Here is a 25,174-nt window from a genome sequence, read left to right as displayed (position 1 = left end):
AGTCTTCAGGGGTGACAGCGCATCTATGGCTAACCTCAGTTAAAGCTCATGTATCTTATATGGGGTGAATCACAGATGTACATTAGTGGCATTGGCCACTAATCATCAGGTGGACCGCGTGCTCGTATTTTTTTTATAATATAGGAGTAGCAGACGATCATGCAGTCCACCTGATGGTAAGTGGCTACTGCCGCCCATGGACATCTGTAATCAACCCCAGATAGGATTAGACATTCCCACCTGAGGTCGGCCACAGATTCGCCGCTACCCCTGAGGACTAAGCTGGAACGCCTCGGAAAAGTACGTCTCCCTTACCACACTCTTCAAACCAGAACGCAGCAGCGCCTAACAGTGCTGTTATTAGGCAGAAATAGGTGTGGCGGTGGTGCTGCGGAAGACGAACCACAAAGGGTTCTACCACCTTATAAATAGCAAAAGTAGTGGATGATACTCTCTCTCTCCATATCCGGTCTATTGCTACTATACAGTTGATTGTCTTTGTTACATTTTATTTACAACAAATCGTTAGGTTAGGAGATGTTACAAAAATATGTTAACCTACTAAAACATCAACAAACTCAGTGAACCTTGATACATACTGTGACATTTCCGTGTTTTTCCAATTGTCAATGCATTTAAAATCATAATTCGGGTTTATAATTGCCAAACAGAGTCAGGGCTAGTTAGTGACCTACTCCACATTTTAATGAGTGACCCTATAATCTTTTAATCGGTAAAAAAACGGCCATCAGTGAACATCCCTAGGTATCAACAAAAAATCGGAGGTCACGTTGACTAACAGTTTTTTATCGACGTCGATTTACCTCCGAGGTCTTTGATTAAGTGTCCTTACGCAATCATTTTGTGTAAACGTGGTTAACAAGACTTAGATTTATGCGTGTTTGTGCAAATTTGCCTGCTGATTCGTATCTTACTGCTAGAGCCATACATTCGAGTGGCGAAGGAAATAGCGAGGGAGATGAGCAGAAATGTAGTGTGTGCTGTGGTGTGCCGTGTATTAAGGCTGCTTTACTTGTCATGTTATGTAATTGTTTTTAATTTGAGTCAAGGATTGAAAGATGTATGAGTACATCGCGAGTAGGGGAGTATATGGATGCTAGAGCAATATTTGTGCAGCGCGAAAAAAGTGCGAGGAGCATATTATGGCTGTAGTATGAGATATGAGCGATTTTCAGTTGACTATTTTACTTGAAACTATTATAAAATAAAACGGAAAGAGATGGTATAGTTCGCTATAATGATTTCAAGGATTTCAAAGTCTTAAAAATTACTTTAATAGTATTACAGTCTAGACTTTGTGAGGAACTACATGCCTATAAGATAATCATGAGTTACTAGTGACGACAAAATCAAAACAGTTTCTTTTTCCAAGAAAAATATTAATAATGGCATCAATCATAGTTTTTGTGGGTACTTTTAGAATTACTGCATCAATGACGGAGGCTTTATTGTTTCCAATTTTAAGACGGTGATTGTTATTTATTTTGTTAAATAGGTACTAGAAGAAAAAAAGTACGTCTAACTAAGCGTTTATTATAATAGGAAATAAGAAGACACTGAAAATTCGCCTGAGGCAAGGAAAAAGATGAGTAATCTTTTCTAGATAAGATACAATTTACGGAAGAATGGAGAACCAATTTACATGCCACCAAAAATAAACGTAGGAAATAAAATAATTAAAATTTTACGGAGGACACCTTTAATCTAGTTACATAGCGCCAGAACATTAATTTATTTTGATTACCACTGAAAATTTGCATTTTATCTTTTAAAATTCCAACATTACCAAAATCAGTCTTATTTTTAGCGGCGCTTGTTCCAAAATTTCATGACTGGGCTTCAGTGACAAGAATTTTAAAAATAAATTTACCAAATTTACCGTTTAATTGTCACTTCGTACTATCATCACGATTTAAGTATTACAGTCAGCTGGTAGTTTAACAATCGATTACGTTACATCGGCGTCTTCGAGAGCATCGCGGTTAACTTAAACTGTACTCTGAATCATCAAATCATTTGATTCATACAACAGTTCATTCAATTCGATACATATTTTGTTATATGCGATAAAATTTAAAGCTTATATAAACAAAGCAGGTAAAACAAATATTTTGTGTACAGTGGATGAATTTGAAGAAATCTAAGTAAGAGATTTAAAATAAAATTATTTTTCCACGTATATAAACTATAAGAAATCTCAATATCTTATTATTGCAACGATAAAAAGCATAGACACAAAAAGTAAAAACAAAATAAAACATTTTAAAAAGCTAATCGTTGTTCCAAAATGATTGTTGCTTTAAAATGCTACTATTGTCCAAATTATATGAATGGGAAAAATCTATTACTATAACCAAAACGTACTATCAAAAAAACCCTAAGTCCCGAACCATAAACAAACGCCGTACCCAGTCACCCAAAGAATCTAACAAAAACTACTCGCAACTCCTCACTAGCCTTACATCACTGGGTCAGAAGCTAACGGAGCAAGAAGACACCAGCGAGTGAGCAACGCAGCCATTGAGCGAATCAAACAAACGCCGGTGGAACGTCCTACGTCCTGCTTCAGTGCATGCCACGTGGACACTGGCCACCGGAACGAAAAGATGCATTTGAGAATAATTGAGCTAAATGGAAATAAGGCCCATAAATAAATTGAAAACCAAAAATTATATTTAGACTAAGACTAAAAATAAAAGTAAGTCCCATAAATAAGTTTAAGAGCTGAAATATAAAAGACACTAAATGATAATGACGAAGAATAAAAAAGAAGAAACAAATACAAAAGACCCTATTTTTATTTTGAAATGGTGAGTGCTTCTGATACAAAATTATCCACACAAACAAATAGAGCCACATACCCAGAAGATATATTTTTTTTTAATTTAGACCTAATCCAACGCCTTGTCGACGATCCAACCTAGAATTCTTTGTCTTTCAAACTGACTTGTTAATCTGATATGACCCATTCATGATAATTCCAACCCTATCAAACCACCAACAAGAAAGAAAATATTAATATGTACGAACATCATTAAACGCTATTCGCTAACAATGACCACAAGTTGAAAAGACGAGGACAATGATAATTGAGATACGACAAATTTTTCAAAAATTTAAACAACTGATAAATTAAATAAAACCATTCAACACAAAGCAATCTCTGGTATAACTCCAGATGACGCTTCAGATCCAAAAGAATAACGGAACCTACAAAAAAGCTTCCACTTGTAGTTTCGGTCAAACAATTACGCATATTAAAATTCATGCAACCAGCAGACCGTTGTTTGGGTTCAAGACACCAAGCGGAACATTCAGCAGTTCACCAAACGAAGAACTTGAATGAGAGCAGCAAACGTAGCCATCGTGCGAATCAAAGTCCTGCTTCACTGGAGCATGCACCACGTGGTCTCACTCATCCATCACAAACTTAAATGGGTGGATTTGGTATGTATGAAATTTGACCTTCTATAATCGACCTTGGAATGAAGTCTCTTTTCAAAATTTGAAATTATCCTACCTACCCTTGAAGGGTTTCTTTTATCTTTATCCTTGTATCCTTGAAGGGTTTATGAGTAATCTGGGTACCTCAGAATAGTGTGTATTTTTATATAGGTTTGGCAGACGAGCATAAAGTCCACCTGATGATAAGTGACTACGGCCTAATGATAAAATTAGATTCCTACCTGAATCGACTACAGATGCGCCGCTACCCTTGAGGACTAAGGTAGAATGCCTCGGAAGAGTATGTCTTCCTTACCACCCTTTACTTACCCTTTAATCCAGAACACACACAGAAACGACAACGATTAAACGCTATTAATCCTAATATATAATGTAACGCTACAACGTTTAAGTCTTTCGTTTTTGTTACTGTAAAAAGCTAATTAACAGTGAAAATTGACGCGAAAATATCTTAATTTATTGTCACGCAATGTTCTCGCGTTATCACCTATTTGATAGCTAAAATTTGTTCCAATTCAAATCATGAACATTTATAATTTTTCTTAATGACGCTAAAATTTCATTTATAAACATTTTTATCGTGATTTTGCATTGTGGTTTAACTATTGTCACCTCTATCTCAGCCTTATCAAATTTCATTGAAAAAAATATGATTTCGCTGTGTGGATTAACTACCATCACCCCGATGTCTGATGGCTCTACTGTCATCTCTTTTTTTGTCTTGAAAGAGAAACGTAGTGCAGTGCTTTGAAACGTTAAGTCAAACTGACTTAAAGTTTGAAACTGTAAGTCGAGTTGACTTCAAACTGTAAAAGAGTCAAACTGTAAGTCAGTTTGACTTCACTTTTCAACCGAGTGTAGCGTTCTATTCAAATTCAAATCTCATTTATTCAAAATGAATTCATATAGAATTATTTTTGAATGTTATTTAGTCTAATTGGTAAGTAACGTCGAGTTCGTAAGATAAGAGTACTTTACCATAAAATGTGGTTAGACATAAATGTATTAAAAAGATCTAAGTCCGTGACATCACATTAAAACCATTTAAAATCAATACATTATAATAGGAATGTTAACTTCGCGTGTGTATACGTCGAATATATTTGTAAAAAAATACATTTGAGAGAAATGATAATAAGCAAGTAGCATTAGCCATTTCTAACATGTTTAGGAATTATTTTATATTTGTTAGTCTGTATGTTTGAAATCGCATAAAACAAAGTCTACTAAGTTTTAATTGAATTTATTAGTGATATATATTCGTAGTCCGCATCATGACTCCACATTTAGTCTTTATTTCATTCAAATTGATCTACGCTATCAAAACGCAGACATGCTTTTGAGGACTAAGCTGGAATGCATCGGCCTCGGCATTCCAGCTTAGTCCTCAAGGATAGCGGCGCATTTGTGGCCGACCTCACGTGGTAATATATAATCCTACCTAGGGCTGATTACAGATGTACATGGGTAGCAGTAAGCACTTACCATCAAGTAGAGTGTACGATCGTCTGCTACTCCTACGAGTATGTTATAAAAAAATTATTAGAATTTAAATCACAAGTAAATATTTTAATATTACATGACTTATGCAGAGCGGAGAATTTCAGTTTAATTGTGCTTGATAGGCGTTGTAGAATTAACGTTATATTCTGCATCCATGCGAACGAAGGCACAGCTCGTTCGTACATAAGGTTGTAATAATAAGCTAACCCTTAGCTTCCTTCAGACGCCAGACCTCCAAGCGTGACCGAAGACCGTCACGCTCGGCTACAACCAGCTGCCAATGGCATGGCATGAGGATACGTGCATTTATATCCTACAGTTTAATTCTTTTTATAATCAACGAAGGCGCCGCCGGTACACCTATTTCTGCGAAATAACAGCAGTGTTGAGCGCTGCTGCGTTCAGTACCCTTACTATGAGTTTTCAAACATCCCACAATTTTACGTTACGTTTACTCAATCCATTATTCTGTTCCGTTTGCTTCAGTAGATTTAGTAAACGTAACAATAAGTAAGTGCTCAAGTCTTTTTGTCTTCCTTAAATCTTCGCAAAGAAGAGAGACAAAACATTCAGCGCCATTTTGTCAATTTAGACATTTTATGTTAAGTTACTGACACTATAGTTCTGATACAATCCACTAGGGGCGCTGATTGGAATTTGTATGGGAAAATACGTAAACAAATACCAAAACAGTCATTTTTTGTAAAAACGTAATAACTCATACTAAGGGTACTGGTTTGAAAGGTGTGGTAAGGGAGACATACTCATTCGAGGCGTTTCAGCTTAGTCTTTAGAGATAGCAACTCATCCATGGCTGACATCAGGACTCTAATTTTCTTCTACTCTGGGGTTTATTATACATGTCAGGTCACTAACTATCAGGTGAACTGCATACTCGTTTAATATTTTTATTATAGAAGTTACCTAAAAAAGATCAAGTTTAACGACTGTTATCCAATTATAATTGAGCTCGACAACTTAATGTATTTTCCGAAGCCCACAAGAGTATAATTTTTATCTATCCTTTTTGTCTTATAAACGCAAGAAATAATAATTGGGAAATTCTCATGGAACGCACACTCTTACATATTCTCACACTGCTATAACTGAAAACATTCAAGTAGAAGGATTAATTATAACCTCTTTGATATCTTTGATATTGATACTACATACACAGCCATACCTATGTATGTACACCACACACACATTCCAATTGCCAACGAATACAATATTACTCGTAGTTTTCTCACACTACTATAAGTCCATAATATTCTTATTCTAAATATATATAACGCAAAGGTGACTGACTGACATAGTGATCTATCAACGCACAGCCCAAACCACTGGACGGATCGGGCTGAACTTTGGCATGCAGGTAGATGTTATGACGTAGGCATCCGCTAAGAAAGGATTTTGATCAATTCTACCCACAAGAGGATAAAATAGGGGATGAAAATATTACTTCGTAACGCGAGCGAAGCCGCGGGCAAAAGCTCGTAAGTCCATAACATTACATTACATACATAGTACGGTTTCCTATAAACATAATCTCTTCGATATTCATAGTTATCCTCTCCCTCTAACACAGACACACAAAAATATACCAATACATACACACACATCCCAATTGCCAACGGAAACAATATTTGCATCATAAATTGTATGCTAATGGAAAATAAATTAAGTTTTTCTTTACAAGTGACAAATTGTCTTATGGGAAAAAGTTTTGACAATACCACGCGATTTAAATACTGTCATTATTAATTTTTGAAAGGCATTAGCTAAAAAAGTATGATTTGGATATTCAAATTTTCTTGAGCTTTTTTGGCTTTTTGAATGGCAATACATTAATAACTCAACATGATTTTATTAAGAATCAAATATTTTTTTATGTATAATCATTTATGAAATAATGCAAATTTATGTACCATTTTTTTAAAACGCATAGATTTTCGTTTACTTCGGTAATTTTCGCTTGAACTCTCTGTAACATTTCTGAACTTATTTAGTGTATAATTTACATACTTTAATACAATGATATTTTAAACTATAGATGGGTTATATGCTCACTAAAAATAACTTGAAAAGTGAGAGAACTGCGTACTTTGTTTTCAAGTTTAGCCCGCTAGTAACTCATCTTTAATTTATTTATTTTATATCAATATATATTTAATTTATATCAATGCTTTTATATAAATTAATCTAAAAAGATACCAATTCCCAGCAGTGGGAATAGTACGCCAATAAATTCATATAATGCAGTTCATTGCAGCAAGCTTCCTACTTCAAAAATAATAATAAAATCGTAAATTGAAATGAAAAACCGTAGTTCCGTTTAAACTGACTTTCCGATAGAAAAACATCGTTTCAAACAATAAAAACATCGTTTCAAACAATGTTTACTCGTGAAGAATGGCATCGATTTACTAAAAAACTTACGTAATTGATAAAATGTTGGTCTTTTTCGTGGAAAGTTCATCTGTTTTTGTGTGATAAGCTGAACTAGTGAAATGGGAAAGGGTTTTCGCGTTTTTCAAGTAATTCAAGCGATTAAAGAGGGTAACCCACCTGCAGTTAGATGACACTGTCGTTCATAGACTGTAACGAGGGAAAATAGATGAGATCCGTAAAAAGTATCGGCGGAAACTTTGTAGTTACTGACGGATGTCTGCCCAGTCGGTGGATATTATATCGCTATTAATAATCGTTCTATTTTCATTTTTAACCGACTTCAAAAAGGAGGGAGGGAGGCTATAATTATATATGTATGCTTGTATGTGCGCAATTTTCTCAGAAACTTCTGATCAAATTGCTGTGAAGTTTTATTTATTAGAAAGCAAATCTTGAAAGGAAGGTTTTAGTTTTAGTTTAGATAGTAAAATATATTGGGGATTTGTATACCAAATATCGAAGTTTTACAATGTCTTCTATGAAGCAATTATCTTACTCATTTGACAGCTAAACCCGACTTTAAAGGTTTTATGCTGATCAGAAAAAAAAGGATTTTGGAGATGTTTCATTTAATATCAAATTTACTTTCGAATATGAAACTTCGTTGACGTATAGAATAGATTAGACGTTGAAGCTTTAAATAGGAAAACAGTTTTAGTAGAATTTTAAAATGTAATTGCAACGAAGCCATGATAACTTTACCTTTAAACCAAAATTGTGTGGATGAGCTACGATTTTGTTCTGATGCAAAAAATGGTACTCTAATAAATTAGGAAAATTTCTGCGTTATAATATAAAAATAAAAAAATACATATTTTCATGCCCTGGATTGGACCAAAACACACATAAAAAATATGGTGACCACTTTTTTATTCAACTTATTTGCATACCGCATCGCTAATAAAGAAAAACTTACTTTTTTATTTCTCAAACACTGTCTATAAACTCTATGTTCACTGACTGTGTACTTAGATGACATTTTTTGCGACAAAAAGTAAACAGGAAGTGCACTAAAAAGTAATTTATTAACTCATCTCTTAATAGAATTGAGTTTTTGTGACGACAATATACCCAAAAAAGTATTTAGTATTATAGTGGACTTACTAATGTCAGTAAAATGACTACAGATTTTAATTTTTAACATAATAGATTTTTCGAAATTATTTTTAACAATTTTTGTATACCACAGTGGCAAATTTAAAAATGAAGGTGTTTTATAATAGCTTTTCCAAAAGTGGATTAAGAAGGTACAATTATATAGAAAATGTATATTATTAGGACATTTTTATGTTCAATTATAAACAAAATTATGGGTATATCATCCATTTGTTAATTTATTATTATTTATTATTTTAATGTGTGGAAGGGAGACATACTTTCCAGCTTAATTCTCAGAGGTAGCGGCGCATCTGTGACCGAACTCAGGTTGGTATATCTAATCCTATCTGGGGTGATTACAGACCATGGGCGGCAGTAACCACTTACCACCAGGTGGACTGCATGCTCGTCTGCTTATCCTATATTATAAAAAATCAATAGAAAATTTAATTAAAAGTTCAGTGACAAATTAATAACTATAATTATTAATAGCTATTAAAATACTATCCTCAGTAAGTATAATAGGATAGATAATAAGCTATCTTGAAAAATGTACATAAAGTTTTTATAATACAGATTTACAGATATATAAGTTTAGCTAGTCATGCAATTGCAGGAAAATATATTTTTGATATTTCATGTATTATTATGTTTCACTTGGATTTCAAACGTACCCTTAAGGCAGAATAGTAGGTATTTTAATAGTATGAAGAATTGTGTGATTGTATTTTTTTATTAGTAGCTTATAGTCAAATTCATGACTTCTGTATCCTTAGTATGAGTTTTTACATTTTTACAAAAATGCCTGTTTTTGTATTTGCTTACGTATTTGCCCATACATTTCCAATCAGCGGCCCAAGCGGACTGTATCAGAACTAATTGGAAATTGGGAAATACGTAAACAAACACAAAACAGTCATATTTATAAAATCGTAAAAACTCATACTAAGGGTACTGTTATTATTTGAAGTAACTTGCGCCAATCCATGAAACAATCGGTGGTAATGGTAGCTCATTGTAATAGGAAATGCAACCTTTTTTGGTCTGTAATTATGCAATTTACCAATTATGAGATAAGTAAATGACGCTGATTTTTTAATTAGAGAAGTTTTTATAAGCTTATTCCTATTTAGTTGGATTTTTTTGTTTTATATATAGGATTAAATTGTTATCCCACTGCTGGGCACTGGTCTCCTTAGTGATAGGGCTTAGTCCCACCACGCCGGCAGTTATAATTAATTTATAATACTTATGCACAAATTACAACAATTTGGATGAAGCCTATTATACTAAATAATAGTTTTTTTAAGTTTTTGGTTATGTAAATAATAATTAATTTAGTTTAGAATAATCTATATATTTTAGTTAATAAATAATAAAAAGTTATAATATGCACATAATTAAAAATCAGAGGTCGGATTCGAACCTTCGACCCCAGAGGCGACCGAGCTTAACCACTAGGCTATTTACCTACAGAAATAGTTCTATAATATTATTGAAGAGAGTTTGCCAAAACCCTAAACCTACTTCAGACAGCGGACGGTTTAGAAAGTAACCGCGGTAGTTCTTATTATATTTTTTACTCACAAAAAACACTTAGTAGGTGCCGCTGTCACCGAGAACGGAATGAATGTGTTGGTTCTTTGATCGAAAACTGTTTGTTGTTCAAAATATACATATTTTAATATCTTGAAAGTTGGATGGATTTTTGTTCACATTTTCTCTTGATATAAATAGAAGTGTTATGAGTTTTGTGTATTAGATTGTATTACTGTGTTGTTGTAATTATTAATTGTATTGTAATAAAAAACGCTAACTCAAGGTTTGGATGTATTATGATTTTTCTATAGATAATAATGTGTTACTGTGGTTGAAATTATTAACTGCACTGTAATAAAAAAAAATCGCTAACTTAATAAAGGTTTGGGAGAGCAAATTACAGGCTTTTCCGATGAACAGATTGTAGAAAAATCAAGATTCCAATTAAACCTCCATTTTGTTCATTTACAATACATGTTCATAATTTCACGCACATAAATTACGCCCAGTCCACGTAAGACCCAAATACATATGTATGTCACTCAAACCGCACCCGGGAATAGAACCGGGTATCCTCTATTTAGTAGTATATTCATCCATAGCGAGGTAAACCAAGATAAACCTGAGTATATATCCCTATTTGGCTTTCTGAACTTCTCAATTCATTTCACCATCCACTTAATCTACACCAGTATTTCCTTCCTTTTATTATAGATTAAACTTGCGAGTTTGCGGACAATAAGCAAAAAGCAGCCAATATTTTTAAAAAATAAACAAAGGTGGGAAGCATTAGTATAAGTTTAAACAGGGATCTTTTGATTTTCTTACAAACATCAATTAACAAAATAGGCAAACATTTTCAGTTTGCATCTTTTTAACAGCCTTAGTATTTTACCTTTAACAAACCAAATTGAAACCTTCCTTCTGCTATAAATTTAGAGTTTTGAGACATCATTTACCACTTTAAACCATCGCTAGCCCCGTATTCCTAAAACAAAACACACAACGGAAAACCCTAGCAAAATCAATCGCGTCAATTTTTGCAGGAACCGTCAAAGCAAAACCATGATGCTATCAGCCTATAAAGGTTAATTTGAAACCGGTAACGGCATGGGAACCGCATAACATAATGTAACAAAGACGGTGTAACCTAGACCGAGTCACAATAGCCTTCCCACACTTGAGGCTTGAGATTAGATAAAAAGTTATGTTTTCACTCGCGCTTACGTCATCTTTTTGGGGTTATAAAGGAAATATTGAGGCGGACGCTTCATGATTTTAACGGCCACGTTTACGATTTAAAATTTGTCCTATTAATAGGACATGCTAATGTCCTATTTGTGCTGTTAGGTTGACGGAAAACATCGCGAGGAAGTCTACAGTCCTAGGACACTTTAAAAAGTTCTTTAAAAAGTTGTGAAGTGACTAATTCGCACTTGTACAGTGTGATAGACTATGGGATAAACTCGCAGTCTGAGAGGAGCCCAGCAGTGGGACAGTAATAAGTTGAAAAAGATGTCCTATTTCTTTTGTATAGCAATACATTGCTTTACGACTTAAATAACATTCTTTTTTCAGAGGACACCAAACTAAATGTTACAAGAACGATGGTAAGTTTTTATTTATTATATTTAACCTAACGATAAGGTCGACGGGCTACCTGATGGAAAGCAGTCACCGTCGCCTATGGACATTTGCAACACCAGAGGAGTCGCCAATGCATCGCCGGCTTTGGAGGAGAGCTCCTTTTACACCCCTCTTGAAAACCCCATGTCATAGTATTTGAGGTTCATTATAGGTTTCCAGAGATGCCATAGAATGGATTGTCAGAGAAAAATAAAGAATGGAGTTGATATTGATTCCTTTACTATAGGAAATAGTCACAGTTCAGGAATAATCACCTTATATAAGGAATACATAAACTAACCAGAAATTAAAATCTTTTTAACGTTGAAATATCGACCTGTTAAGGAAAATATGTATGTATTATCTGTATGTGGAAATTCGTTAATGCACTTATATTCTTTGAATTGTCTTATGACTAAGACGAAACATGAAAAAGTCGAATAAAACGAATAAGGATGTATTATAATAGGATATTCATAATGATAGGTAGACTACAGTAACAATATGATTTCCGTTTGGTAATAATATACTTTATATACTTTTGAGTAATAAATTCTATGTCGTCTTTGGCTTAAAAAACTGTTTTTTTTTAACTAAACTAGTACTTTTTTATACCAGTTCTTACATGAAATTACGAATCAAACCAAAATTGTATTTAAAACACAAAGTAAATTATAATATACTAAACTTATTTATTCGTTAAAATAATTAATTACGTTCGTTTAATTTCATACTTAATTTGAAATTTGTCAGAATTCTTTAGCCATCAAAAGAAACGGTATTTGTATAGGAATTGATTGAAACAGCAATATTCGTTCAGGAATGCAGAAATCTACCAGAAACATTTTAAATTATTCATTATAGATTCTTTAGGCAATTTGTTACAAAATCGAACAAACGAGATTATGTCAAAAAACTAAATAACAATGTTTTTAGTTAACATTTTAAATCTAGTTCGAACAGAAAAGTTCTTTGTTTAATACCGACGGGAAACTCAGCTCTATCGTAGAGCGTACGAATGTTAATGTAGAGTCTGTAGTATCCGTAAATAAACGCAAAAAGCGTTATTAAAGCTTTTATTAGAATTTTAATACAAAATTAATGGTAATACACACTTCTTTTTCTAAAACTGTAGAGTTATTAAGAGTATTCTGGTGTTTTTCTCGCATTTTCAGAGACGTACTTTAGTATTGTCTACTTCAAGTTTTGCGTTAGTTTTAAGCTTTGCCAAATTTTTGAGAGTGTCAAACAATTTATGAGAAAATTGAAAATTTAGGCTTATATAAGTATAAGTAATGTTAATGTTTTCCGGAAGAGAATTACGACTAAATAGTAATGGAATGAAGGTTTTTATTTCAGTCTTCGATTCTTTTTGTATAAATATGACTCATGTCTTAGATTGAAGTTTAAACCATTGATTCAAACGTTAACAGTTACAGTTAACGCATATTTAAGACGTGTAATTCATTATTTTTCTCTCTGTGTTATTTGTTAACTGAAACTTTGTTTTAAACAAAATTTTGTTAGTAAATTAAGTATTCCACTCATGACCCGCGTTCAACTTGCATTCTTAACTAACAATTTATAATCCAGCGATAACACTAACATTACATGACTAACATTTTCTTAAAACCCCCAATTTTACCGCACAACGTACATTCGAAAAGTAGTCCACTCAAACTACTGAGTCAAGTAACATTAAACAAAATAAAACTTAACTCCACTGAAATTTCATAACGAAACAGCAAATCGGTTAAAAAGACATACCTTCCGTTTGAGCGAAATCACGTACAAACTCAAAATTAACTTTCTACACAGTCCACACCGCACAGTGCACAGTCACTAAACACGTCCGCGCGCGACGGCGGCCAACTAACAAATGCGGTTGAGTGGAACAAAATCGACTCCCGCGCAGCCGACTGGCTCGCCTCATGTGCACACACACTTATATAAGTCCTTATATAAAGTATATAATTTGGACTCGAAACGGAAAAGCATCATTAAAGGCGGATTTCGTGATTGCGTTGACAGTTTTGATGGGTTTTGAGTTTAATTAATTTTAGGTATAAAGTTAAGGTTTTATAATATGAAAGTTTAGTAAGTTTTTTTTTATATATAATGTAATGGTAGCAGACGAGCATGCAGTCCACCTGATGGTAAATGGCTACTGTCGCCCATGTACACCTGTAATCAACCCTAGATAGGATAAGATCCTACCTGAAATCGACCACATATACGCCGCTACCACTAAGCTGGAACGCCTCGGAAAAGTATATCCCTTACCACACCCATCAACCGAGAACACAGCAGCGCTTGACACTACTGTTTATAGGCAGAAATAGGTGTGGTGGTGCCGCCAGAGTCGAACCACAAAGGCTTCTACCACCTTCTTAAGTTATTTAATATGTTAGATTTAAAATGTTAGATTATTTATTAAAGGAAATATTGAATAGGGTTATTTACTTGTGAAAGAAATATTATTTAAGTTTAATTCTGTAGAAGATATACAAACGTTAGAAATACATCATATATAATGCTATGTATGTTAACCTTATGGTAAATTAATTTGGATCCTTACCTTTCAGTAAATACTAATTAAAGGTGAGTGAGACAGAATTTTCGGAGGCGTTCCAGCTTAGTCCTCAGGGGTAGCGGCACATCTGTGGCTGACCTCAGGTAGGAATATCTAATCCTATCTGAGGTTGATTACGGATGTCCATGGGCGGCAGTAGCCACTTACCATCAGGTGGACAGCATGCTCGTCTGCTACTCCTATATAATATAAAAAAAAAACTTGGAAATAATCAGGTAAACATTTTATCATTTTGTGTATTGTCTTTTTAGAACAGTCTGCTAAGTCGCACTTCATCGTGGACTAGGTATGGCCTAATTCCCTCTCACTTTGAAAGATTTGCCCAGTAGTGGGTCAATAATAACGAAATAACATATTTTTGTTTTACAGTAATTACAGTGTCTAAGCGTGATTATGTTTATGTTGAAGTAAAATAAAACTCGAACCCTCAATGAGAAGCTCCGAGGTCCATATGCACTAGACTGATTTTTCAATGTTATGTGCTTAATGGAAAATTGTTAGTCAGTGTAAGCAGTGATAGCCTTGTGGTTAACAAACTCGGCCTCTCGATCGAGGGGTCCGAGGTTCAAATCCCAGGCACGCATCTCTGATTTTCAAAGTTATGTGCGTATTCGAAATAAATGATCACTTGCTAAACTGTGAAGAAAACATCATGAGGTAACCTGCATACCTGAGAGATTTATAAAAAAAAACTCAATGGTATGTGCAGTCTACCAATACGCACTAGGCCAGCGCGGTGGACTATGGCCTAATCCTTCTCATTATGACCCGTGCCCAGCAGCGGGGCAGTAATGGGTTGTTGATGATATCAGTTGCTATAACTGTGAAGGAAAATATCATAAGAGAACCTTCACGCCTGTCAGTTATTAATAAAAGTGCTCAAAGCTAGTAGCTATCTATCAATTCGCTCTACCTGTCTTCCTCGTATGAGACGACATCTGGGCAAAAGGAGTGTACTTCATAATCATTATGGAAAACCATATTAATAATAAGTATTTATATATTAGGTAGGTCTTCTAGTATTACCTGTACCAACATCTTTCACCAATAGAAAAGAACATTCGATTTTTAACATGAAAAGATACTTCAAAAAGATATTTTTAAAACAAATAGATAACGAAATAAATATCTTTCGATGACGAGAGTTTAGCAAAAACCGTCACGTAGTATATCGTTTTAGTTTTTTGCACATTTCCTTTCTTATTTAAATTCGTATACCTGTGTTACAATCGAAAGAATGAAATTATTCTAAAATAGAAAATATTTATTTTTCATAACAGTGTATTTTTCATTCATGGTTTATATATGTTACTAGCTGACCCGACAAACGTCGTGTTGCCATATAAATAAAAAAAATGTTAAGGGTGAACAACCCTTATCACTTAGGGGGATGAAAAATAGATATTAGCTGATTCTCATAGATACCGGATAAGCACAAAAAATTTCATCAAAATCGGTCAAGCCGTTTTGGAGGAGTATGGCAACGAAAACTCGAGAATTTTATATATTAGATAGACGTCAAATATTGTCGTAAGATATAGTTTAGTTTTTCATCTAGTCGGGAATCGAATCTGGGATGCTACGCCGTTATTACGGTGGATTATATTAATATTCATTTAGATATTTATTATTAATTTTAATATTCTAGCCTAGTGGTTAAGAAAGTCGGCCTCTCGATCAAGGGGTCCGAGGTTCAAATCCCAGGCACACACCTCTGATTTTTCGAAATTATGTGCGTATTAGAAATAATTATCACTTGCTACAACGGTGAAGGGAAACATCGTGAGGAAACCTGCATGTCTGAGAGATTTATAAAAAAATCTCAAAGGTATGTGAAGTCTACCAATACGCAATTGGCCAGCGCGGTGGACTATGGCCTAATCCTTCTCATTCTGAGAGGAAACCCGTTCCCAGCAGTGGGACAGTAATGGGTTGATGATGATGATGATGATGATGAATTTTAATATTACGTTATTTTTAATTTTATTAGTATTATATTTTTATTGTTATTATATAGATTATTAAGTATAGTAAATATTGTTTGTAGAATGTTTAGATATTGGTTCAAATGACAATTAAACTCGTGATCTCCACCACTTTTATGATCATTTAGAAGGTAGTATAACCCTTTGTGGTTCGAGTAAGGAGGCACTACCGCCACACAACGCAGTAAGCGGTAACTTTGGCCAGGAGGCTAATTAGAGAAAGCCTGTCCTATTCAATTGTGTAGATTAAATTATTTTTCATTTTTGTATATATGTAAATTTTGTAAATAAGTTGTTTTATATTTACTTATAGTTTATTCTACCAATTAATTCTATTAAATAACATTTTTATCAGTTTTCTTTTCATATATTTTAATATTTTATAGGAAATGATTCAAATAATTATTTACTTCTTTATTTGTTGCGATCTGCGATTTGGTGGAAGGGTGTGAATCTAGCTGACTTTCATATGAGGAGATCACCTTACTCCTCAAGAGTAACACCGTTTTGCGTTCGGCTTGAGTTAGAACCTGTTCTGTTCTGTAGTTTACAGATATGTATCGACTGTAATGACCACTTACCATCAAATGGACTGCAAGCATTTGCTACTCCTGTTTAAAAAACTTACTAACTCTTAGTGTCTATACTGTTTTAAGTACGTTCTTAAGTAACTTTACTGTTTTAAGAAATTCAAAATAAAAGACATCAACGCGCACCAATAACTTAAGTTCAGAAATCGTAACCTTCTATGAAACGGTGTTACACAGTTGTATGTCAAGTTTCATAGATTTTTTTAAATTTATTTTAATTGATTATAAAGAAATGTTATATTATTTTATTATATATACTAATCAGTTTTGAAAAAATATTTAAAATAGATGAAATATTATTTGACTTTAATAAATACATATAATTTGAATTCATAAAAAACAATGTAAATTATTTATCTACCTACTAGTAACGGATTTGTTCTTGATCAAAAGATATACAAATAACAAAAAAAAAAACAAAAACCAGTATAAATAAAATTAAAGGTTCCAAGGGTGCCTCAAAAAAGGTTTTATTTGATTGTTTCGTAGCTCACCATTTTTGTTAGTTTCAAGTAACTAATTTTTCATAATAACTTTGAGTATACTCTCTGAGCATATATCTATCCAAAACATTGATGTGCAAGCAAGGCATAGGAGAAACCAGTTACCAGTAGCGCACAATTACAATAGTAATTACCTTAAAATAAAAACTAGAATACAATAAAAAGTGATAGCAATACTAGCAGGTGGATTGCATATTGTCTCACTCTAGCATGTAGAGAATGGTATAGTGTCGTCTCGCTCTACCGGAAGACACCGCTGGTGAATAAATTGTAACGGCTGAATGTCGTAACTGACTTTTGTTGGGCAGTTGTTGTCAAAGTTGAGGTAAAAATATTTTGAAAATTATCACGGTTACCTATTTATGTATAAGTTAAACAAAGTTATGAATTTTAAAAGTTATTCCAGACATAAGAACTATTTATTTCAGATTTTATAACACAAATTTTGTTCCATATTTTTTTGTTTTATCTACGATTTTCTTTGTCGTTTTTTGCTATCTATACCATATCTTTAATATTTAAAGCATAGGTTATATAAGTATATTATAAGTATCACATATCACTAATTTAATTTAGAATAAATTTCTTTTGTAAGTAATTGTACCGTACCGCCAAATTGTCGTTAATTTTTACTTTTAGTATTTGTCATCATAGCAGCCATAGATAAACTGCTTTTTGTAGATTTAATCGATTAGGTTAAAGGTTACGTGATTGACTTTTTTACATTTATATTATATACATAGAAAAGTATAGAGATCTCACCGCCTTGTAATTGAAGGAAGCCATTAAATGGCTTAAACGGCTGACAAATGTGTCTGCCATTTAGTGACTGTCATGGTGTAATTTACGCGCAACAATGCTGACATGTGCAAATAAGTGATGCAAAAACACGAAATCGAAGAAAAAGTGCGGATAAAGTTTCTTTCGTAAATGACCTAAAAACTACATTATTTTAATATTTTTCAAACTCGAAAATAGATGACAGTGACAATTTCAATTGTCAAAACTGGTTACATTTTCTTGTTAGAAGTGAGCATTTTTTACTAATCTATGATTATATACAGATTGACAATCTTGCATCACTAAATATTTTTCCAAATTTGAGAAACACTGTCATTTTTATAACAAAGAATGCTGCTGTTTGCGCACGCGCCACCAATTTTAGCAACAGATTTCATACAATCACAATTATTCACTTATTTGTTCTAAAATTTGTCTAATTATTTTTATAACTTTTTAATTAAAATATCTTGCAATGATTTCAGTCACCAGAATTCTGTAAATTGATTTTTAATAATGTGTTATTAAAGTTCGTATCGTTTTACCTTTCAAAAATTAAAAGTCCCTTTAGGATAGTCGTGTGGAAATCAATAAATGGAATACAATCATGTTAAAAAATATATACATATAAGCAGTCGGCACCGAAATTAATATAGGACTGTATAACAACTTAAAGTCCATGGAAATCTGCAATCACATCCATATAAAATAAGGCTGCTACCTGAAACCGTCTCACAGATAATTTCCCACTGCTGATGACTAAGATTGTTGCTTTATATGTAAGTCAGCCGCATGCCCGCAAGTAGTTACACAATAATATGTACTTACAAGTACACCATAAAATTAAAAGATGGTAGAACCCTTTGCGGTTCGACTCCGGCTGCACCAGCGTCATACCTATTTCTGCCTCATAATAGCAGTGTTAAGCGCTGCTGTGCTCTGGTCTGACGGGTGTGGTAAGGAAGACATACTTTACAAGGCGTTCCAGTTTGGTCCTCAAAGATAGCGGTGCATTTGTAGCCGACCTCAGGTAGGAATATCTGATCCTACCTGGGGTTGATTACAAATGTCCATGGGGGGCAATACCCACTTACCATCAGGTGGACTGCATGCTCTAACTGACAAAAAATTAAAAATATTCCCTTAACGTTGAAGACCTCCAGAAATTTTAAAGCATCCAGTCAGCTTTATTATCCAGGCTAGATACATCATCATAAAACTACGAACTATCATCATTATCAACCCATTACTGTCCCACTGCTGGGCACGGGTCTCCTCTCAGAATGAGGGGGATTAGGCCATAGTCCACCGCACTGGCCAAGTGCCTTGGTAGACTTCACATACCTCTGAGTTTTTTTTTATAAATCTCTCAGGTATGCAGGTTTCCTCACAATGTTTTCCTTCACCATTTAGCAAGTGATAATTAATTTCTAATACGCACGTAACTTCGAAAAATTAGAGGTGCTTGCCTGGGATTTGAACCTCGGGTCCCTCGATCGAGAGGCCGAGTTTCTTAACCACTAGGCTATCACTGCTTTTTAACGAACTATCTATCAAACGTAAACTGTTGGGGAGAGCAGATGTCTATGGACGGTACTGGCCACTTAACATCAGGTGGACTGAATGCTCCTTTGATTCTCCAATTCTATATAAAAACGTTATTTATTACATATTCCTTACAGAATATACACATAAAGAAAAACATAAAGAAAGTAGCATAATTAGAGAATTATTATAAAAACGAAATCCTTAATAATTTAAAAGAATGCAACGACACCTCTTCTGTTAAAATCTATCAAGCTGTTTGGGCTGCTAGGCGTGCGTAAAGAATAGGATATACAAACAAAATTACATACATACATTATATTTTTGAAAATCATTACCCTTACAGTAGAGTAGAATGAAGGTGGTAGAACCCTTTGTGGTTCGACTCCAGCGGCACCACCGCCACACCTATTTCTGCCTAATATCAGCAATGTTATGCGCTGCTGTGTTCCGGTTTGAAGGGTGTGGTAAGGGAGACAGACTTTTCCGAGGCGTTCCAGCTTAGTCCTCAGGGGTAGCGGCGCATCTGTGGCCGACCTCAGGTAGGTATATCTAATCCTATCTGGGGTTGATTACAGATGTCCATGGGCGGCAGTAGCCACTTACCATCAGGTGGACTGCATGCTCGTCTGCTACTCTTATATTATAAAAAAAAAACAAAAAAAAAAGAGTAAAAAGCTTTCTACACACTCTGTCATTGTGATTAATTCAGTAATTTTCAAATAAGCCTGTAACTACCCTTAGTATGAGGTTTACGTTTTGACAAAAATGTCTGTTTTTGTTTACGTATTTCCTATACATTCCCAATCAGTATACAATCCGCTAGGGGCGCTGATTGGAAATGTATGGGCAAACACGTAAACAAATACCAAAAGCAGTCATTTTTGTAAAAACATAAAAACTCATAAGGGTACTGTACTATATAGAGCTATAATACTAAATATCTACTTAAATAGACTCTACATAGAGTTATTTTTCTCGATGTACAAAACCTTGATAATAATAAGAGAATGAATTGCTCGTTCGCTTGCTATCGTCAGGAGTCCGACTAGTGAGGGGAAGACGCCGCACAATTATCGTACTTCCGCTGCAGGACGTTAGGGATGTGCCAGTGTGATACCGATATCAAAATGAAGGTTATAAATAAATGGTAACTTTTATATACCTTTTGTGTCGAGGGAATTCCTTTGAAAGGTATTCGGTGGGAGCGACACCAGATTATGTGAGATTTCCTAGTGATAGGTGACATGGCCTAAACAGGGGTCATGCTTAACGCGAGGTCTCTAAAATCGCTAACAGAACTTATTTAATCTTTCACCACAAAAATAAATATTTCACTTGAATATTAAAGATATTTTTCTTTCAAATCTGTAAAATGCTTATTTCTATAAGAGTTACATTAATGACGACTCACACAAGGCACTGGCCAGTGGATTCCTAGCCAGATAGAGGACTTAATGATTTGTACTCATACTTATATTTCGGACCTGGATCAGGATGTTGGCAGATCGTCTTTGTGTGTGTCCATAGCATAACACAAATAATGCTATTATATAACTATAACTATGAAAATTTTTTTACAAAATTTTAGAATTTTAGTCTTTAAACGTAATAAGAAATAATTAAGTAATATTAAATTATATGTAAAAATTTAGTTTCAATTCAATTCACTTTATTTGCAAGAAAATAGTAGAATACATGGGTCTTAAAATTAACATGTTTTCTTATGTCCTACCCCTTCGGGTGTGCAAAATTATAAGAAATTAAAATATTTACAATAAGCGTTTATATAACTGCAAATGAGGAAAATAATAATAATAATCGAGGTCAAATATTAGTTGTACATAATAACAATAAGTAATACATTTTCCTAGTCTTCAAAACAATAGCTAGGACAATAACATTTCGAAAAAAATATAGTTTTTGTTCATTGTTTTTGGACTAATATTAACCACCACCACCTATTTCTGCCTAATAACAGCAGTGTTAAGCGCTGCTGTGTTCCGGTTTGAAGGGTGTGGTAAGGGAGACAGACCTTTTCGAGGCATTCCATCTTAGTCCTCAGGGGTAGCAGCGCATCTGTGGCCGACCTCAGGTAGGAATATGTTAAACCCTATCTGAGGTTGATCACAGGTGTCCATGGGCGGCAGTAGTCACTTACCATCAGGTGGACTGCATGCTCGTCTGTTACTCCTCTATTATAAAAAAAAAAAAATTTAGAATCGCTATATCTGTAATAATTTAAGCTACAGTGTAAGGGTTTACGAATTTATTATTATTAATGTCATCTTTAATTTATACCGATATCGATATTACAGCACATCACTAGCGCCACCGTACGCGGCGGACCGAGACGAAGAAAGCACAACCGTCGTAACGGCCGACACTCACCGAAGAAATTATAAGGTTCTTCAATGACTTACCTAGAATATATTATGTTGAAACTGGAAAATATTAGCGAGAAATGACATTTAAGTTAGTATAATCTTATATATACAATCCTCGTGTCACATGTTAGTTACCGTATTCCTCCGAAACGGCTTTACCGATTTTCACCAAATTTTATATGCATATTCAGTAGGCCTGAGAATCGGCTTCTATCTATTTTTCATACCCCTAAGTGATAAGGGTTGTTCACCCTTAACATTTTTGTTTACATGGCAACACAAAGTTTGCCGGGTCAGTTAGTACTTTATATATCTTAAGGCACACCTAAATAATAATTACAAAAAAATGTATTTTTATTGACCTATTGTCGAACCTAGACCTCTGAAAATAATGTCTAATTTATACCACTTGACCATTACACCTACTATTCCAAGTAACGTTACTTAACTACTTATTCATACTTAAAACCAGTATCTAACTCATTAGTTAGTAAAATTTTATGATAATTTTCGACCATTATTGTTATCTACTTTAAAATCAACGAAAAAAGTATAGAATACCTACTTAGTTCATTGGGTAAAGTAATTAATTATCTTTAAAAAAAACTCGTGAATTTATAAGTAGAATTATTAAAGCAAGATTATTTGAATAAAATTAAAGATTTTTATCATTCGGGAATATATTAATAATGTCCCTAATATATTTAATGATATATTTTTTAAATAATATACTTTATTAGAAAAAATATTTTTATATTTTTGAGAGTATCATTAGAATATTTCGATGGTGGTAAAATCCTTTGTGGTTATACTGCGTAGGCACTGCAGCCACACCTTTTTCTGCCTAATAATAGCAGTATTAAGCGCTTAGTATTTTGGTTTTGAAAGTTGTGGTAAAATACATACTTATACTTATACCTTTGTGGTTCGACTCCGGCGGCACCACCGCCACACCTATTTCTACCTAATAACAGCAGTGTTAGGCGCTGCTGTGTTCCGGTTTGAAGGTAGTAAGAGAGACGGACTTTTCCGAGGCCTTCCAGCTTTGTCCTCAGGGGTAGCGGCGCATCTGGCCGACCTAAGGTAGGAATATCTAATCCTATCTGGAGTTGATTACAGATGTCCATGGGCGGCAGTAGCGACTTATAATCAGGTGGACTGCATGCTCGTATGCTACTCCTATATTATATAAAAAAGGCGTTCCAACTTAGTTCTCAGGGGTACGCATCTTGGGCCGACCTCGTCGGACTCCGTTGCCATCTTAAAGGTAATTATATACTCGCAGGAGATTTACTAAAGGATATCTGCGTTATATTTTATATCACACTTTTCAACTAACACAACGCCTAACACATAGCACATAATTATGTATTGCTTTGTTATAATATAGGAGTAGCAGACGAGCTTGCAGTCCACCTATGGTAAGTGGTCACTGCTGTTCATGGACAACTGTAATCAACCCTAGATAAGATTAGATTCTTACCTGAGGTCGGCCACAGATCCGCCTCCCCCTGAGGTCTAAGTTGAAGTCTCAGAAAAATATGTTTTTATAACCTTACTAGCTGACCCGGCAAACATTGTGTTGCCATATAAAAAAAATGTTAAGGGTGAACAACCCTTATCACTTAGGGGTATGAAAAATAGATAGTAGCCGATTCTCAGACCTACTGAATATGCATATAAAATTCGGTGAAAATCGATAAAGCCGTTTCGGAGGAGTACGGTAACTAACATTGTGACACGAGAATTTTATATATAAGATTATCGCCAAGATTAAGTACTACAAAATATAACCCAGCCTTAGTACATAAAGATTCCTGTTAATAAACTTCATAAAACCCACCATTACATCCACCATCTAATTATTTCATAACGGATACAGCTTACTCATCGGGGCCCCGTCCATCATACGTTTTTATAACCAATTAAAGCAGAGCGTCCATAAAACATATAGCAAAATCTGTACCACACAAGTATTGTACGTTAATTACATAAGCGAAAGAGATGGGTATACCCAAGAACGGTACGCCAGAGCGAGATAGAGCGTGTGTGTAACTTAACTAGCGCGTACGCATGTATGTGTATAGAAATTTCTAGTACTGTCGTGATTAATGTTATACTTGACATTATGCGATAGACATCTGAAAATTGCCTTAATGGTAGAGAGGGTATACTAGTGCTAGATGGATATCTTTTTATATACCATAATGCTTCCTTCTTTGGTATGTACGTAATTAAACGGATATAGAGGTGTTTATTTACTGTTATTTACGAATACCTACAAACAAATCCCAGGCACGCACCTCTGATTTTTCAAAGTTATGTGCGTATTAGACGATTTCATTATCACTTGTTGAAACGGTGGAGGAAGATGTAAGGAAACCTGCATACCTGAGAGTTCTCAACGGTATGTGAAGTCTACCAATTCGCACTTGTCCAGCGCGGTGGACTATGGCCTAATCCTTCTCATTCTGAGAGGAGACCCGTGCCCAGCAGTGGGACAGTATTCTTCATTCTGAAGGATTAGGTCATAGTAAGCCGCGCTGGCCAAGTGCGTATTGGTAGACTTCACATATCATTGACATTTTTTTAAAGATCTCGGGTATGCATGTTTCCTCATGTTTCCTTTTACTGTTAAAGTAAGTGATAACTAATTTGTAATACGCACATCACTTTGAAAAATCAGTGGCCTGGGCCTATACCAACCTCGGACCCCTCGATCAAGTGAATGAATTTCAACCACTTAGCTATTAGTGGTCAATTGCAGCCAACGTTATCAACATAATATATGAAAGTATGACGTGTTTGTCATAAATATGTTTTTTTCAAACAAACGGTATTTTTAATTTATTCATATGGCTTTCAAAAATTTTTTTATTTCAACTGCATCTTGATTACTGTTTCCGTTATCCGTTAATGATAGTTCCGTTGAATGAGGCGTAAATACATAAGACGTTCCAGTTTAGTGCTTCCTGGACATGTCCAATATAATCATACATTATTATTATTTTATAATATAGGAGTAGCAAACGAGCATGCGTCCACCTGATGATAAGTGGCTACTGCCACCCATGGACATATGTAATCA

At 34.3% G+C, this 25,174-nt stretch overlaps 1 protein-coding gene across 4 annotated transcripts in view; it reads right to left on the bottom strand.

The window, feature by feature from the left end:
* The window catches only part of sv (paired box protein shaven), a 115,092-nt gene extending 101,471 nt beyond the window's left edge, over nt 1–13,621 (bottom strand). For all 4 annotated transcript variants that reach the window (XM_073089778.1, XM_073089780.1, XM_073089777.1 and 1 more), the window contains exon 1: nt 13,471–13,621. The gene's annotated coding sequence lies outside the window, so the exon portion shown is untranslated. The remainder of the gene's footprint in view (nt 1–13,470) is intronic.
* Nucleotides 13,622–25,174: the final 11,553 nt, after the last annotated feature.

The sequence above is a fragment of the Epargyreus clarus genome, unplaced genomic scaffold, assembly GCF_041222505.1.
Source record: "Epargyreus clarus isolate Ecla_fem2 unplaced genomic scaffold, WU_Ecla_fem_2.2 ptg000031l, whole genome shotgun sequence".
Taxonomy (NCBI): Eukaryota; Metazoa; Arthropoda; class Insecta; order Lepidoptera; family Hesperiidae; genus Epargyreus; species Epargyreus clarus.
Note: the sequence above shows the minus strand (reverse complement) of the source record. Positions and strands in the feature narration are given on the sequence as shown.